Raw genomic sequence first — 15,294 nt, forward strand, 5'->3', positions numbered from 1 at the left:
CTTGAGTTCCAACACTCGGGTAGAAAAACGCAGAAACTGACACAATGAGTCAGAAATCCAATGAAATGATCCCAGATTCAAGAATGAAGGTGTTTCCAAGCTCCTGAAGTGAAGTGGACACCAAAAGCAAGCAATAGTTGCCTCTACAAGTCAATACGGAGTCTCAAAAAATGACTTTTTCTTTGAAAACACTTAACAGGCTCTCAAAACCACTTCGCAAAACCAAAGTGACTTTTCCAAAGGTTCCTCCAAGGTCTCTACACACTCAGATGCAAGTAAAGTCACCCACAAAGCTTCCCACAGAGCTTCTCCTTCCTCCCACAGAGCTGCTGAGCTTCAAGCATTCATGCACGCTCAACTAGATCACCCGGGCTCTGATACCAGTTAAGAGTGCTCTCAACGGAAGCAAGAACGGAAGAGGGAGAGAGAGAGAAACAGAGAGCCACACAAGTTTTGGTGGGTGCAAAACCACCCTAATCTTCTTTTTCATTCATTTATATATGTGTTTGAGTATTGTACATAACCGGGGTAAAGGCACAGTGACCTTTAACCCCCACAGTGTCTTCAACATTTTTGGGAATAGGGTTTGATTTCCCATGTTTCCAAATTGATCTTGACAGCGGTTTCTCTATTTTATATTGTGATTCAATCAGTGCCCCAATCATGGAGTACCAAAGCTTCCCAAATCCATGGCCTTCCCAACAATATCTGGTATGCTGTGGCTCCCTTGGGAAGATCCAAGATAGTAAACTAGAGAGTGAACCAAACTCCAACAATTTTTGTTGACACATTGTCAACTATGCCTAACGGCAACTTCTACACGGTATGCGACATGGATTGTTTCAAAATTGCTATAACCAAGGACTCAAGTGAGTCTTGGAGAGCTTGTAGCACTAGGTTGTAGAGTATTATTATGCCAAGGGGATGGTAGGTGGTGGATTGGTAAGCCACAAGATGCCCTTGCATTTGTATTACGGAGGCTCAGCTATAGGTCTGCATCCAATTGATGTCAGCTTGTAGATTGTCTAGAGTGCAAACCCACAGGCTAAGCTCCTCGAGCTTGGCTAATTGCATCACATCATCGTCCATAGGATAATTTTTTGACTCTATGATGATGCGGCAGCAAAACTTACCCAAGGTTTCCATCAATAAGTTAGGCCAATACTTAGAAGGTGACAACACGAACGTGGCTATCCCCATAACCTATCAGCACTAAAAGGTTGATACCATCCTAGATGGGGGAGCGGGAGTGAGTGTATGTACCAAGGAATGTTGGGTGAAGAGGGAAAAACCTGTGCTTAAGCAAACCCATCTAGTGGTGAAGTTAACTGATGGCGAAACTGCAGAACCCTTGGGAGTCCTCACCGGTATTAACATTAAAGTATTCGGCTTCACGTACCCCATAAGGTTCATAGTCATGGACTTCACCTAGCAGTCAGGATATGAAGCCATCCTAGTCAGGCCCTTCTTATGAATGTCTGGGCTCATACGCAACTGGCGTACTGATAACATCTATCTATAGCATGAGGAACAAATCATGCGGGTGGACTTGTGCACTTATAAGTCCCACCCATTGTCAGGACAACTCTTCGCCTGCCGTCGCAAAATTTGACACAACCATTCGGACAACATCCCTGAAGCTGTTCCAACCCTATGAGAGGGAAGAGGATGAAAAAGAGTTCGATGAATTTTGGTATGCACCTCTCCTTGAGCTGGAAATTTCTCAGAATTGGATGCACATCCTGGCCAACATTGATGTTCCAGAGAGAATAGGGTTCCAAGTTACAACACCCGAACTTGAGAAAATGACCCCGATGGTTTCCCTTAGGATGTTTAACATGCTCAAACCCCACGAGGTGAGCAAGGGGACAATAAGGGTCAAATTAGACCTCCACTGGCTAGCATACATTGGCGCCACTACCACCCATCATGAGTTCTCTTCCAATTCGGGAGCCAGGGTGAGCAAGGTAACCTCCCCAGTTGGCTCTATAAGTGCCATGAATGAGCCCCCTTCAGGTCCGAAACTCCCATTATCCAAAAGCTCAGCTAAGTCCAAGAAGACCACTCCCCCTGAACAAATAGAAGAGGAAAGTGGAGAGAAGGAGGATCTATGACAGGTACCAGCCCACTACAAGGCCTACACAATTGAGGATCGCAAGATCTTATACCAATAGGCCAAGAGATCTTGGGAAGATGGGTGCTCCCAAGGATATGATGGCCTAGCCCCGATCAAGGACATAAACCTTTGTTCCAGAAGGTCAGGACCCCCAACCTGTATTCATCGCCAATGATCTCTCCCCCAATGAGGAGAACACTCTAATATCTCTCCTATGAGAATACAAGGACTGTATGGCCTGGAAATACACAAATATGAAAGGGGTGCCTGCTGAAGTTATGCAACACATGATACCCATGCTTGATGATGCCAGGCTGGTACATCAACGTCCCTACCCTATGAACCCAAAATACGTGCTCATAGTGAGGGAGGGAATCCAAAAACTCATAGATGTAGGATTCATCTATGAGATCAAACATACCGACTAGGTATCACCCATCGTGATAGTCCTGAAGAAGAATAAAAAGATTCGAGTATACGTAGACTTGAAAAAAGTTAACGCCACCACCAAGCGTGACCACTACCACTTGCCATTCACGGAACATGTCCTGGAAAGGGTAGCCGGAAAGGAAGCCTATAGCTTCCTAGATGGATTCTCTGGATACAACCAAGTGTCCATCGCCCCACAGGATCAACACAAAACAACCTTTGCAATCAAGTGGGGTGTGTATGCGGCTAGAGTAATGATATTTGGGTTGACCAATGTGCTTGCCACCTTCCACAGTTGATGATCATTGTCTTCAAGGAGTACTTGAGGGACTTCATGGAAGTCTTCTTCGATGACATATGTGTGAGCTCGACGTGGGATGATCACTTGAAATACTTGAGACTAGTCTTGGAAAAGTGCCGGTTGTACCGTATATCCCTGAACCCCCTTAAGTGCCAATTTTGGGGGGTCTGGCCATGGTCTTTGTAGTGAAGAAGTTCATGCATTACTTGTTGGCCAACAAGCTCGTCTTCTTTGTGGACCACCAAGCAACAAGCCATGCATGACGGGACGCATCACCAGGTGGACGATAATCCTCTTGGAGTTTGACTTCACAGTCACTGTGCGTAAAGGGAAGACCCATGTCCTAGCCGACCAACTCTCGAGGATCCCAAATGGTGAAGCTCTGATGGGAGTCGAAGATGACCTCTCCGATGCTTCCCTCTTCCTCATTGACATCATCCCTAAATGGGCCACCGAGATCGGTCACTACCTGGCCAATGGCTTACCCCTGGGCCAAGCTCTCAAGAAAGATAGAGCCCACAATCTCATCAAGGATGCAGCACTATATCAACTAATTACAAGCCAACTATACCGCATGGGCAAGGACGACATCATTCACACATGCGTATGCGAGTACGAATACATTGAGGTGCTCAAAGAAGACCACTTTCGAATTGTGGGAGGGCATTTTGCCACTGATGTTACAACACATACGGTGCTTGAGGCTGGCCTTTGGTGACCAACTCTCTTCGGAGACGCAACCAGATTTATCAAGCGATGTGTCCCCTGCTAGCGTGTGCAAATCCCACATAAGGTGGACATGATGCCCTGAATTGGAATATTAGCAAACCAGCCCTTTGAGAAATGGGGCTAGATTTTATTGGACCTATAAGCACATTTGCTAAAGGAATCGGTTGGCCACAGATTACTTCACCAAATGGGTAGAAGGGAGAGCCACCCCACGAAGGCAGATGTGAGATCGGTACGAGCAAGTTATTATGCGATTTGGATGCCCATTAGAGCTAGTCAGTGACTGAGGAACTCATTTCCTCAATGAAACTATAGCAACTATGACTAATGAATTCATGATTATACATAGGAAATCAACGCCATACTATCGCAAGGCGAATGGCCTAGCTGAGATCTCGAATAAAACTTGTTGTAAGATCATAACTTTAGCCTAACCTTTGGAGTGGAGGCAGTTATGCCAATGGAGTAAGCAGTACCTAGCCTCCGCCTTATGGTCAAAGAGAGGCTCATTGAGAATGCCTTGGCAGAATGCTTGATTAACCTTGAAAGGCTAGATGAGATGAGGTTGCATGCAGCCTATTGCCTCCGGGTGAAAAAGGTGCAATGCAAGAAATGGTTTGACTGCAACCTCAAGAACAAAGACCTTGTAGAGGGCAATCTTGCACTCCTCTATCCGCAATACCAAGGCATGGGTTCCTACCGTGTGGTGGAGATCACTCCACAAGGGGCGTGTCGGATAGCCACCCGTGATGGAGTAGAAATGGAAGGCTACCTTAACGGGAGCAAATTGACAAGATGTTACAAACCACTCACCCTGCCTACCCTTCAAGCCATCCATAGAGAAAAAGAACTCAAGGCCGAGGTAGTCTGGATGAAACGCTAGGCCATCGAAGAAGCCAAGGCACGTCATGCCAAACTCAGACAATGTAAGCAAATGGCATTGCTTAAGGCAACACTTGAACACCTAGGACTATCTGATGAGCTAGCGGTAGAACTAGCCAGGTTGCATGTTCAATTGTAGGGTTTGGGCTTGCACATTCGAGCACTCATGGATCCAGGAGCGAGCCACAACTTCATCTCCTGCGATGTATGGGAGAAGCTATAGGTACCCCTAAACCTCATCGTCGCTTCGAGACGTGCTATCGATGTGGCCAACTTTGAAGTACCTTAGGATTTGTGAACTTGAGTCTAACGGTTGTTCGCTAGGTAGTAGAAATATGCTTTTATGTTCTCCCCACAGAAGCGAGACCGACGAACAGATAATATTGGGAAGGACCTGGTGTTATGCCGTGAACTACCAAATGAACTGGAGGGCCATAACAACTTCCCTCACGAGTGGTGGAAGAACTGTGCTAATTCCACTTTGTGGACAATGTCCTGCTCCTTCGTTGCACCATCGCTGACCCAAGGCAAGGAAATTCTATGGGAGGGTGAACCTGAAGCTCCATCCACCTCCAACCCACCGAATCTTGACCATTTGATGAAAGTCTAACCCTAAAAGAAACATAAGAACGAACCGTGGTGGCAACCAGATATGATTGCCCATTACTCTGCCACTACTATCGCCCACTCAGGAAGGCCATGAATAGCAAGTACTAGAGGCTATTCTCTGCACTCAACGCTACTGCAATAGCAACCGATGATCTAAAAAGATCCAAGTAGGGTATGACTCCCTAATCACTCCGAAGATGACTCTATTGGGGGCAACCCCACCTAGGAGAAGGACATGATGCCATCCATCACCTCCCATGCCCCAATCCGCCCCCCTAACCACAGCATCTCCCCAAGCATTGGGTTGCCACCACCAAGCTCTTGGAAGACCAAGATAGTTACAAAGGCAAGGGGGTCATTTGGGTACCGAAGTTCAAATCCCAAACTGCAGGGGTTCGAAGGTAGTAACACAAGAACTTGTCTTGATCTTGGATGCAGTACAACAAGAACCTATCGTCAAACTGGCCGCAACTACAACCGAGCCCTAGAGTCCCAAACATGCCCTAGTACCACGAATCATACAACTCAACATGAGGATCGCCCAAGATAGTGAGGAAGCAACACAAGAACCGACCCCTATAATGCGAGGAGTTACGCAAGAACCTCCCTCCAAGTTTGAAGGTGAGCCATCAAGGGTTGTTTTGATCCTAACATCACCCCAACGACACTGCCCGACTCACGAGAGCAAGTGTCTGCATCGAGGGCGGTCACACAAGAACTTGCTTATCCCGCGACAAAGGATATTCTTGCAAGGGATCATCACCATGCCAATGCACCTCTGGCAACCAAAATGAGACACAAGTTGGACACATGCTCTACATGGCTATTAACATGCTATGCAGTAGTGCGACATTCGTCAACACCGCATTCCACATGATCATCAACTCTAGGTCTAGGTGAGTCGGTACGGTAGGCATATCACCCCAATGTACCCGCAGCCCACAAGTCACTTCCCTACACATACACCCACACATATGCACGGTCAACACTAGGTGATTAGGGTTAGTACGTCCATTTTGCATTTTTTGTATTCTTGCATGCTGACCTCACAGTCTGCCCCATGCCCCATGCCTCACTCGTACACCTCACGTACACTACCGCCCCCTCATAACCCTTTCCTCCCTCTCTCTCCCTCCTATCCTTTCCACTTTCCCCCTTCTTCCCCTTTCTTTACATAGTTATCCCATCGACCATCGCCATCCCACTATCTCGCCGGTCGTTGCCATCCCACTATCCCACCGGTCATTGCCATTTTAGTATCCTGTCTGTCATTGCCATTTGAGTATCCCGCTGGCTATTTCCATTTCATACCCCATTGACCATTGCCTTTTTGCTATCCCTCAGGTCATCGCCCTCCACTCATCCCCATGGATCATCGCCCTTGTGGATATCTTGCCTACCATTGCCATCCCAATATCCCACCGACCATTGCCTTACACCATCCCCCCAACCATAAGGATAGCAAAATCTATATAAAGGTACCCTATCCCCCCGGGTCATTGCCATAGTAGTTACAGCTAGACTCTATCAAAAATCTGCCAGCTCCCTACCCTCTTCCACAAACAGCAATTCCACACTCAGTTCATGTCCTCAGGCTCCTCCTATTCTACCGATTCCATCCTCACTCAGTTGCCATCATTTTTCCCTATGGACCTGGAGAATGAGTTTTTTGAGTTTGAGATGGAGCTTGGACTCCACCCCCAACCCCCTATCCCGCAAGCCATCAGTCCCTCCTACTCATAGAGCATGCCCTCGCGTCGTACACCCTCTGACTTCCCAAAGCTGAAGATTTGCAAGTGGAGGAAGATGTCTACACAATAGGCTACCCAAGAGGTGCCTACAACAATAGGCATGCCCCCCTTAAGGACATCAAGGAAGTGCACGCCGACCCCCACACAAGGGGAATAAAAAATTGTGCGATCACAAATGCACTCACAGCTTGGAGAGGCATGGCTCCAATAGCTCGACGGATGTGCCACGACTCCCGTTACGCATACGAGGGTCATGACTACACCCTTCATTACCACACTGCAGTGGCGTATCAAGCACTTAAGGAGTCAACATTTCAAGATGTGCTCACAGTGATGATAGGTCTGGGTTTGTGGGGTAGACCGCCTTCCTTGTCACTTGGATTAAAGGCTCTTGGGAGAGTTTCTCCAAGCCTATAGCTCCAACACAAATGTGGGCATCATTTGAGATGAGATGGCCACTCCCCATTTCTACCACCTCAACGTAGATGTGGTGTGAGCCGCCTTCGGCCTACCGGTCTCATCGATGACAAATATGTAGTAAAGAAGAAGATGCCCAAGGCCATCAGTCAAATCTACTGGTACAATCGCAAAAAGAGCAAGGGGCACATCCATTTCATAGAGATCATCAAGCCAGAAATGGAAAAGCCAGCACGGGCCCTACAATGGTTGACCCAAGTCAGGCACATTGACCACCACCAATCGATCATGCCAAACATCTTGTTGACACTGGAAAAACCCCAAATCACTAACTGGGATGATTACTTTTGTAATAAAATGCATGAAGACCTCAAAACACATGGTGAGGTCATCGCCAACCTAATGCTATACATGCCCATCCTCTATCATATGCTGCAAGAGCAACCACCTATCGGCTTTGGCCGATAAGACAACCACAAGATTGGTGCCAATAGATCAAGAGGAAGCAGAGGTTGCATCAAAGAGAGCACAAAAGCGAGCACAAATAGAGCCCGATGCCACTCTAGCCAGCCACCCCTTGCAACCTGACCAAAGTCAGTTGCTTGCCTAGTACGAGGATTGCCAGCTGCAAGCATTCCTATGCTGATAGTACTGCCTCAAGCACTTGGATCCCCAAGACAAGGGAAAAAGTGTACTATCGAAGCCCATCATGGTGGAAGACCTCCCAGGAGATGAGATGATCACCATTGGCCTCCACCCAGGAGCTCAAGCTATCCCGGCAACCCCTACTGTGCCCCAAGTCTCAACCTCAGCGATGGCCCATCCATAGGAGACCACCTCCTTCATCATTGGCTCCTCCTCCGCTGCATGGGCAAGCCTCACAGGAGCCCTACAGTTTTGCAGTGCACCCCATTATCGAGCACCAAGTGGTTATAGCCACATGACGGCAGAGCAGCTCTCCCATGCCGACCAAATGGAGCAGCATTTATTCGAGGCAATGGACCAGCTCCCACAATTGGCATTAACAATTCTATAGAGATGGAAGGAACATGCCTCTCAACTCTCCTCCAGACATAGCTCTCCGCACGCGACAGGCACACCCTAATGGTCGCCGCCCAAGCCACAGGGCAAACAGCCCTAGATCAAGTAGAGGAGTACTGTAACAAAGCAGAGGAGCTCGAGCTATCATCACCAAGCTCAAGGATGAGCTCATCGCCACAAGCAAATCTTTTGTCCAAACACTCATGGATCAGGTCGACAAAGCAGAGTCCTGCCTTCTGAACTGCAAATGAACAAGAGGCGTAAGCAAAGGCACAACAAGCACGGACTTAGGAGAATCACGACCGCTAGATCCAAACATTGCAGGATCTCTTCGCATGTGAAAGGGCACTGACTGTGTCAATGCAAGAATAAAACAAGTGGCTGTCTACCCCCGGCCACCTAGAAGACTCCGGGTTGGAAGACTTCAAGGAATTTCAGATGTATAGGGAAGTCTCCGCACAGTTAGCCACCTACACACTCGCCCCATGCACTATCCACCAAACACTCCAAATGCACTTCGACGCACTCTGCGCACAGAATCTCATCTTCCACCTCAACCTCACTGCTCCACTCCATCCTAACGCCCTCCAAACCATCATTTGCCGTAATCTTGATCATTGCCGCCCCATTTTCGCCATGTCTTATTTCTCTTTAGACCATCCACCTTCATCCAATTGGATAAGTCTCGCCAAAGGATGGGATTCCCTCTCAACAAGGAGGCGATCGGCATTTGTACCTCGATCGAGAGGAAGGCAGCCAACCTGATGCTATCACAGGGTTCCTGTGAGGTCTCCCTTCCTACTGATAGTAGATCCTTGAAACAATGAAGGTCTCCTTCTTCCTGTAGGTTTTGCAATATTGGGTCCTCTTAGAACATTCACTACATCAAAACTGGAGCCTTTGACTTACTGAAGCTAAAATGTTCCTCTTCTTCTACCCTTTCTGGCACCCTGAGCACCTTTGCCCCTCGTGGTTAGTCAGGTGGGCTGGGTGGATAGTATCTGACCCTCTGCTTGCCTTGAGTCTATGCTCGAACTTTTCCTGGAAGTCCCGTACTAGGTTTTGAGCCTCTATTACATATTGTTTTTCTAGGATTGGGTCTGGATAGGCTTCCTTATATGGACGCGAGGGTGCAAGGCCTTGGGCTTGCACTGGCTTGTTTACATCTTGGCATGGAGGTACAACCGGGTCACCCTGAGTGGAAGTACATTCAGAGGTAGAGGAGGTGGCGAGGGTGGCTGTCTCCTCATCGGAACCGTCTTGAATGAGCACCTGGTCAGCCCCATCACCTACTCATATGGCTTTCTTGGATCGGGTTTGCGGGGGTTGAGAAACCTCAAGGCTTTGTGGCGAGGGCCATTTATCCTTCCCTACCTGTTTCTTCATTGCCCTACCTATGGCTTTGGCATGCATCCTTGTGATGACCTTCAAGGGTACCGCGGCCATATGTCTTTGTTCGGCACTGAGCAAGTTAAGGCTAGTGCTCTTAGGCAAGGTGACTGGGGTTGCTAGTCTTCTCAAGGGACAATCTTTGAATAAATGCTCGATTCCGCACCCTGCACACAAGGGTGTAGGGCCTATCATGGGGGGAGCAACTAGGGTAAGATCCTTGTAGGGGCAATCCTTTAAGAAATGTAGCCCCTAACACTTGAAGCATGACACCGAAGGGTTCGAAGTACCCTTGTAGGGGCACTCACTTGCCTTGCGGGCCTCGACAAGTATAGCATTGGATCAGGGGCCTTCAAGCAACAAAGTTTATGTCTTTGGCCCTTGCAGTCAAGGGGGTGGTCTGGAACACTAGGACTTGCTAATCCTCTTGCCAGAGGTAGTGACTTAGGGTACTACTTCCTTCCTCGTAAGGGTGGTAGTCGAGGGGTTCATGGTCCAGATCCGTCTCCTCCCAATCATTGGGTACTTTCTCTACCAATACTTGATTGACGAGAACTACATAGGGTGGGAGAGGTTGGGGACCCAGTATGGGCATTGGTAGTGGAGCCTATTGTGCTCTATACTGGCCTAGACTAGCCAAAGGGGCACCTTGTGCATTTATAGGGTTATGCAGAGCCATCAGGGCTAATGGGGGTCTCGCTTGTTGATACATAGGTTGGGGTAGGGACCTCAAAAATAGGCATTGGGAGGTATCATGGCTCCCCCATCTATGATAGTGTGCGTAGTAGAGCACTAGCCTTGCCCGAAGGTGGGGACACTCATTGAAGGGATGGTTGCCATTACATATCCCGCACCAAACATTGTTTCTCCATGGGAACAAGTGTGGGTTTCTTGGTGCCTACTTGGAGGTCCTTGACCTCCATTATTGGCCCGGATTCAGCAAATTAGAGGCCAGCTCACTCATATCCAAGGCCTTGGGCTCGTTGATCTCCTTCTTGATTGGCTCCATACTAGAAGACCTGACCGATGGTGATACTTCTGATGGGGTCAAGGTTTTTATCCAAGGTAACCTTGTCCATCATATTATCACTTATACAGATAGCTACTTTGTTGCATAGTTTGAAGAAGGTAGGATTCATAACCATCGGTCATGTAGCCTTGGGTCTACCAATCCAATGAGGAAGCAGGGCAACAATCGTTTATTGCTCATTCGCTCATATGGTTTGCAATGAGAATTGAGGTGTGTGATTCTAGCTATGTAATCCCGAAGGGATTCCTTGTTGTCATTTTGCTTTACCTCATATAACTGATTAATCGGGCTTCATTTTTGTCCACTCGGGGCAAACCCTACAATGAAGGATTTGCTCCGCATCTCCTAGCTAACTTTTCTTCCGAGGTGAGAGCCCTATACCATTGGCCTACCTTGCCATCCAGACTGAGACCAAATGCATTAGCCATTTCTAGATCTCTGGGAGCTCCAAAGGCTTCACATATCTTCTCAAATCGCTCCACATGGGAGATCGGGTCTCCTTCCCCAAGGAATTTGGTCATCAACTTGGAGATGGCTATGGGTCGACTCCTTGAGGGATTTGTGATCCCTACTAGAAACACTGGTGCAGGCGGGGGTGGTGTGGCCCCCCTTCCTAATGCATTCACCAGGATGCGCATCGCCTCATCTGATAGCACCGTTTGGGCCACTGGTGGAGGTGGCCCCATTGTGGGCATAACGGGATGTAGGGTGGCCTTAATCTTGGGCCTGGTGGTGGAATCCATTGAGTTGTTGGTATCGGTACTGGCATTGGGGCGGACACGCCAAGGCCTCCATTCATTAGAGCAACAGCTGCGAGTGGGAATGGTTGGACTCCTAGAGGGGGTAGGTCACGGGGCATTGGCACGGAGGTTCCTTGCATTGGGCGATAGGGTGGAACTTACGGTGCCACATAGCCGGCGAAGGTCGGAGGTACCTGAAAGGTTGGGAGGTGATAAGACGCCCCTCCTTGGGAGCCTCTTGCATCTCCCTTAGGGTCTTGTCCCATGAAGTCCCTCATCCATGGGTCTTCATCCTCCATGCGTTCTCACTGAGGGTGCCTTGCAAAAGCTGTGGGCCCTGGGTACACAAAGGTGGTTTCAGTCCCTATCTGTGGTTTAGGAGCTAGTTGTTACTAACCTTCCCTTCCCACAGACATGCTAGCACAGGGGTTCTCCATGTTTGCTAAATCTATTCAGCCTAAACGTCCAAACATGTTGGTGATTGTACCTCTTAACTTGGACGCTACAGAAGGAGTAGGAGAGTTGTGGGGAGCCAAACTAGTGAAGGGGGATTCAGAAGCACTTGGACCTACATCTCCTCATTCAAGCTCTCCGTCTCATCAGAGCTAGATGGATCTTGGGCCTTCCAGTTTGGACTGATCCCCAATTGGGGCAAAAGGTGGGCTGAGCATAGCTCGAAGCACTATCCTTAGGTGCAAGCTCCTTGGACAAAATTATTCTAGATCGCAAGTGCATGTATAAGACCTCTAAAAGGGCACACTCTGGCTGAAACTTTAATTTTGTATTTTTTGAACTACCCCAGAGATTTCCCGACGGGCATGGGGATAGGACTATGGTGATGGTCATAGGGATAGCGCTAAGGTGATGGTTGTAGGGATGGGTAGTGCCATGTGTCAAGGAGCAGGATAGGACATAGGTGGTATCCCCATGATCATGGAAATGAGCTAAGACTACGAGCGGAGGGATGATAAGGTCGGTGGGATAATGGTATGGCGACGGGCGCGGGGATGCATTATGACAACGGTCACAGGGATAGTCAAGGGTCTAGGAAATCTTTTTCATAAGCTACAATCCTTCTTACCAGTACTTGTTATGACAGTTTACATTTGTCAATTCATAACATCATATAAAAGTAGATAGTTGGCAAAGGATAAGTACGGCACAGTAATGTATAATGAAAAGCCCTTACAGATCTACCTCAGTAGATCCACTATGCAAGAAGCTTTCTCATTCCTAGAGGCACAAGAAGAATACCCAAAGAAACATTTGGATGCAAGATTCTCTAAGATCCAGGATTTATTCCCACCTAACACAAAGTCACAAAGCGGGGGGATACGCCATGATATGGTTCTGAATCCCATATGCAAAGAGGCAGCAAAGTTTATGGCTGACATTTTCAATCATACAGGAGTGAGAAAAACTCTTACACTCTTGGCAAGGAAAAATCTACAAGATTGAGCTCACCACATATCCTTATTGCTAACCAATTATGTATCCACTACACATAATGGCAAAAGCTACATTGCTCATCTATTGGCGATTATAATTGGGTTTGCAATACAACAAGAGGAAGACTCTACACCCCTCTCAACACAAGATATAGAAGACTTTGAAAATTTGATATTATCACCAGAATGGGAATTAGAGCCTCCACCTACTCTCAATGTGGATAACATGGATGGACAACAATCTGAACAAGTTCCAAAGAATGACAATGTGGAACTCTGCCAAAGAATCTTGCAACTCAGTTTAGTATTGCTACTGCAACAGAAGGACATGAGAGTGGAAATCAAAGAGGAGACCATGCCAAATACAAGTGAGCCAAATAGCATGCCTCTTCAAGAATCACAAGTTAACAATGTTGATGACTCCACGGCTCTAGAGACATAACCCCCAACTATCTCTAGTGGCACCATACAACAAACTATTGTTTAAGAAATAAATCAAAATTCCACATGGGCACATGGGAGTCAATTGTATGTCTAATACAAGCAAGGCAATAGCACATTCAGATCATACAGCATCACAATCAACACTTGCAACAATGGTCACAGTTATTTGTTACCATGGTGTCAAATGAGCAGGAAAGAGGAATGGAAAGATAGATGCTCCCATCACTCCAAACCAAGTTGCAAAGTGTTGAGGCTGAAATTCATAAGCTTAAGGATGAGAATAGCCAAAATCCTCTCTAGAAAAGATCCAATCATACTTGCAAAATCAGGATCTATAGAGAGAGACTAAATCTGAGAAATACTAAATGCCTACACTTTTTGAGATCTTCCCACTATGTGTAGAGACCCAAAATGTCCCCCCACTTTGTGTAAAGACTCAAAGGCCCCCCACTTTGTGTAAAGACCCAAAAGGTCCCCCCAAAAAGTGGAGGGACTCTTGTCCAAAAGGTCTTCTTTTGTGCCCCCCACTTTGTGTAAAGACCCAAAAGGTCCCCCCAAAAAGTGGAGGGACTCTTGTCCAAAAGGTCTCCTACAAAAGAGGTCCCACCATGGAGACACCTATGGATTCTGTAGAGACCAACATGTATAAATCTATCTCAATGGAATGAAGCTCCCACTCTTTGGGGTTCAATGTTCAAGCTCACTATTGTGTTCATGTGATTGATCTCCATTGCGTCCATGCTCTCTTACACTTTCGTGTTCTAACATGCCCGTACCCTTGCACTCCCTACCCTTGTACTCCCTCCTCCTCCTCTCTCCTCCTCCTCCTCCTCCTCCTCCCCCTACCTTCTCCTCCTCCTCCCTCCTCCTTCCTCCTCCCTCCTCCTCCTCCTCGTCTCCTCCCTCCTCCTCCTCCTTCCTCCTCCCCCATCCCTTATTCCTCCTCCTCAACCCTTACCCCTCGAAGTTGTGAAGGAGACTAGCTCTCCACTTGGACTCCTCCTAAAACTTGCAGCCCCCTTTGAACCCTGGAACTCTTAGATAGCCCTCTCAATCCTGCCCCTTTTCGAACCCTACAACCCCCTTCCAAGACCTTGAACTTCCATGGAGGCGAGAGCCTCCATCCATCGTTTTGATCATGCCCTCTTTCTCACCCACACGTGCATGAGATCTTCTTTCCATCCTTTAGCCTACACCTCTCACCTAAATACGACCCGAGGACCTATGCTACACTTGCGAAAACCTATGCTACAATGAGCAATGACATGGTTGTAGGTGTTTGACACCCTCAGAACCTACACTTGGGAGAGACAGCGACAACAGTGTTAAATGCATCAAACATCTCTGTCAGGAAGTGATCCAAGTCTTTCACGAGTAATCATCAATGAGGGTCATGAAGTACAAAGCCTTGCCAAGAGATAGTATAGAAGTCGGACCCCATAGATCTGAATGCACAATCTGAAGGATGTTGGTACTTTGAGTTGATGTTGGAAAGGGCTATATGTGTTTCTTACCCATGCAACAAGCCTCACATACATATTTTTAAAAGTACAACTGTGGAATCCCTTGTACCATGTTTGGATTTTTGAGGGATACAAGGCTTATAATGTTGAGGTGACCATACCTCTTGTGCCACAATGTACTCAAATAAGCATCCTAATGTTAATGATGAGTTGCTAGGGTCTCTAGATCAAAATAGATTAAAAAACCTTGAATATTCTTCCAATCCTGACACCCTAGGCAATGATGGATTCTCAGGACTCTTGAGCTCTCTCACAATGCATCCATACTTGTTAAAGATGACTTCCATATCACTCTCAGTCATCTGTCCAATAGAGAGAAGGTTATGTGCCATTGTGGGGACATAGAATGCATTTCCAATACTCCCTGTGGTGCCTACATTACTGTGTAGGGGTATGCTGCCGATCCCTTCGATTTTGTGTGGTGTGTCATCCCCCATCACAACTT

Source organism: Dipteris shenzhenensis, chromosome 17, assembly GCF_047967505.1.
Source record: "Dipteris shenzhenensis isolate YYH24624 ecotype China chromosome 17, Dip_SZ_1.0, whole genome shotgun sequence".
NCBI lineage: Eukaryota > Viridiplantae > Streptophyta > Polypodiopsida > Gleicheniales > Dipteridaceae > Dipteris > Dipteris shenzhenensis.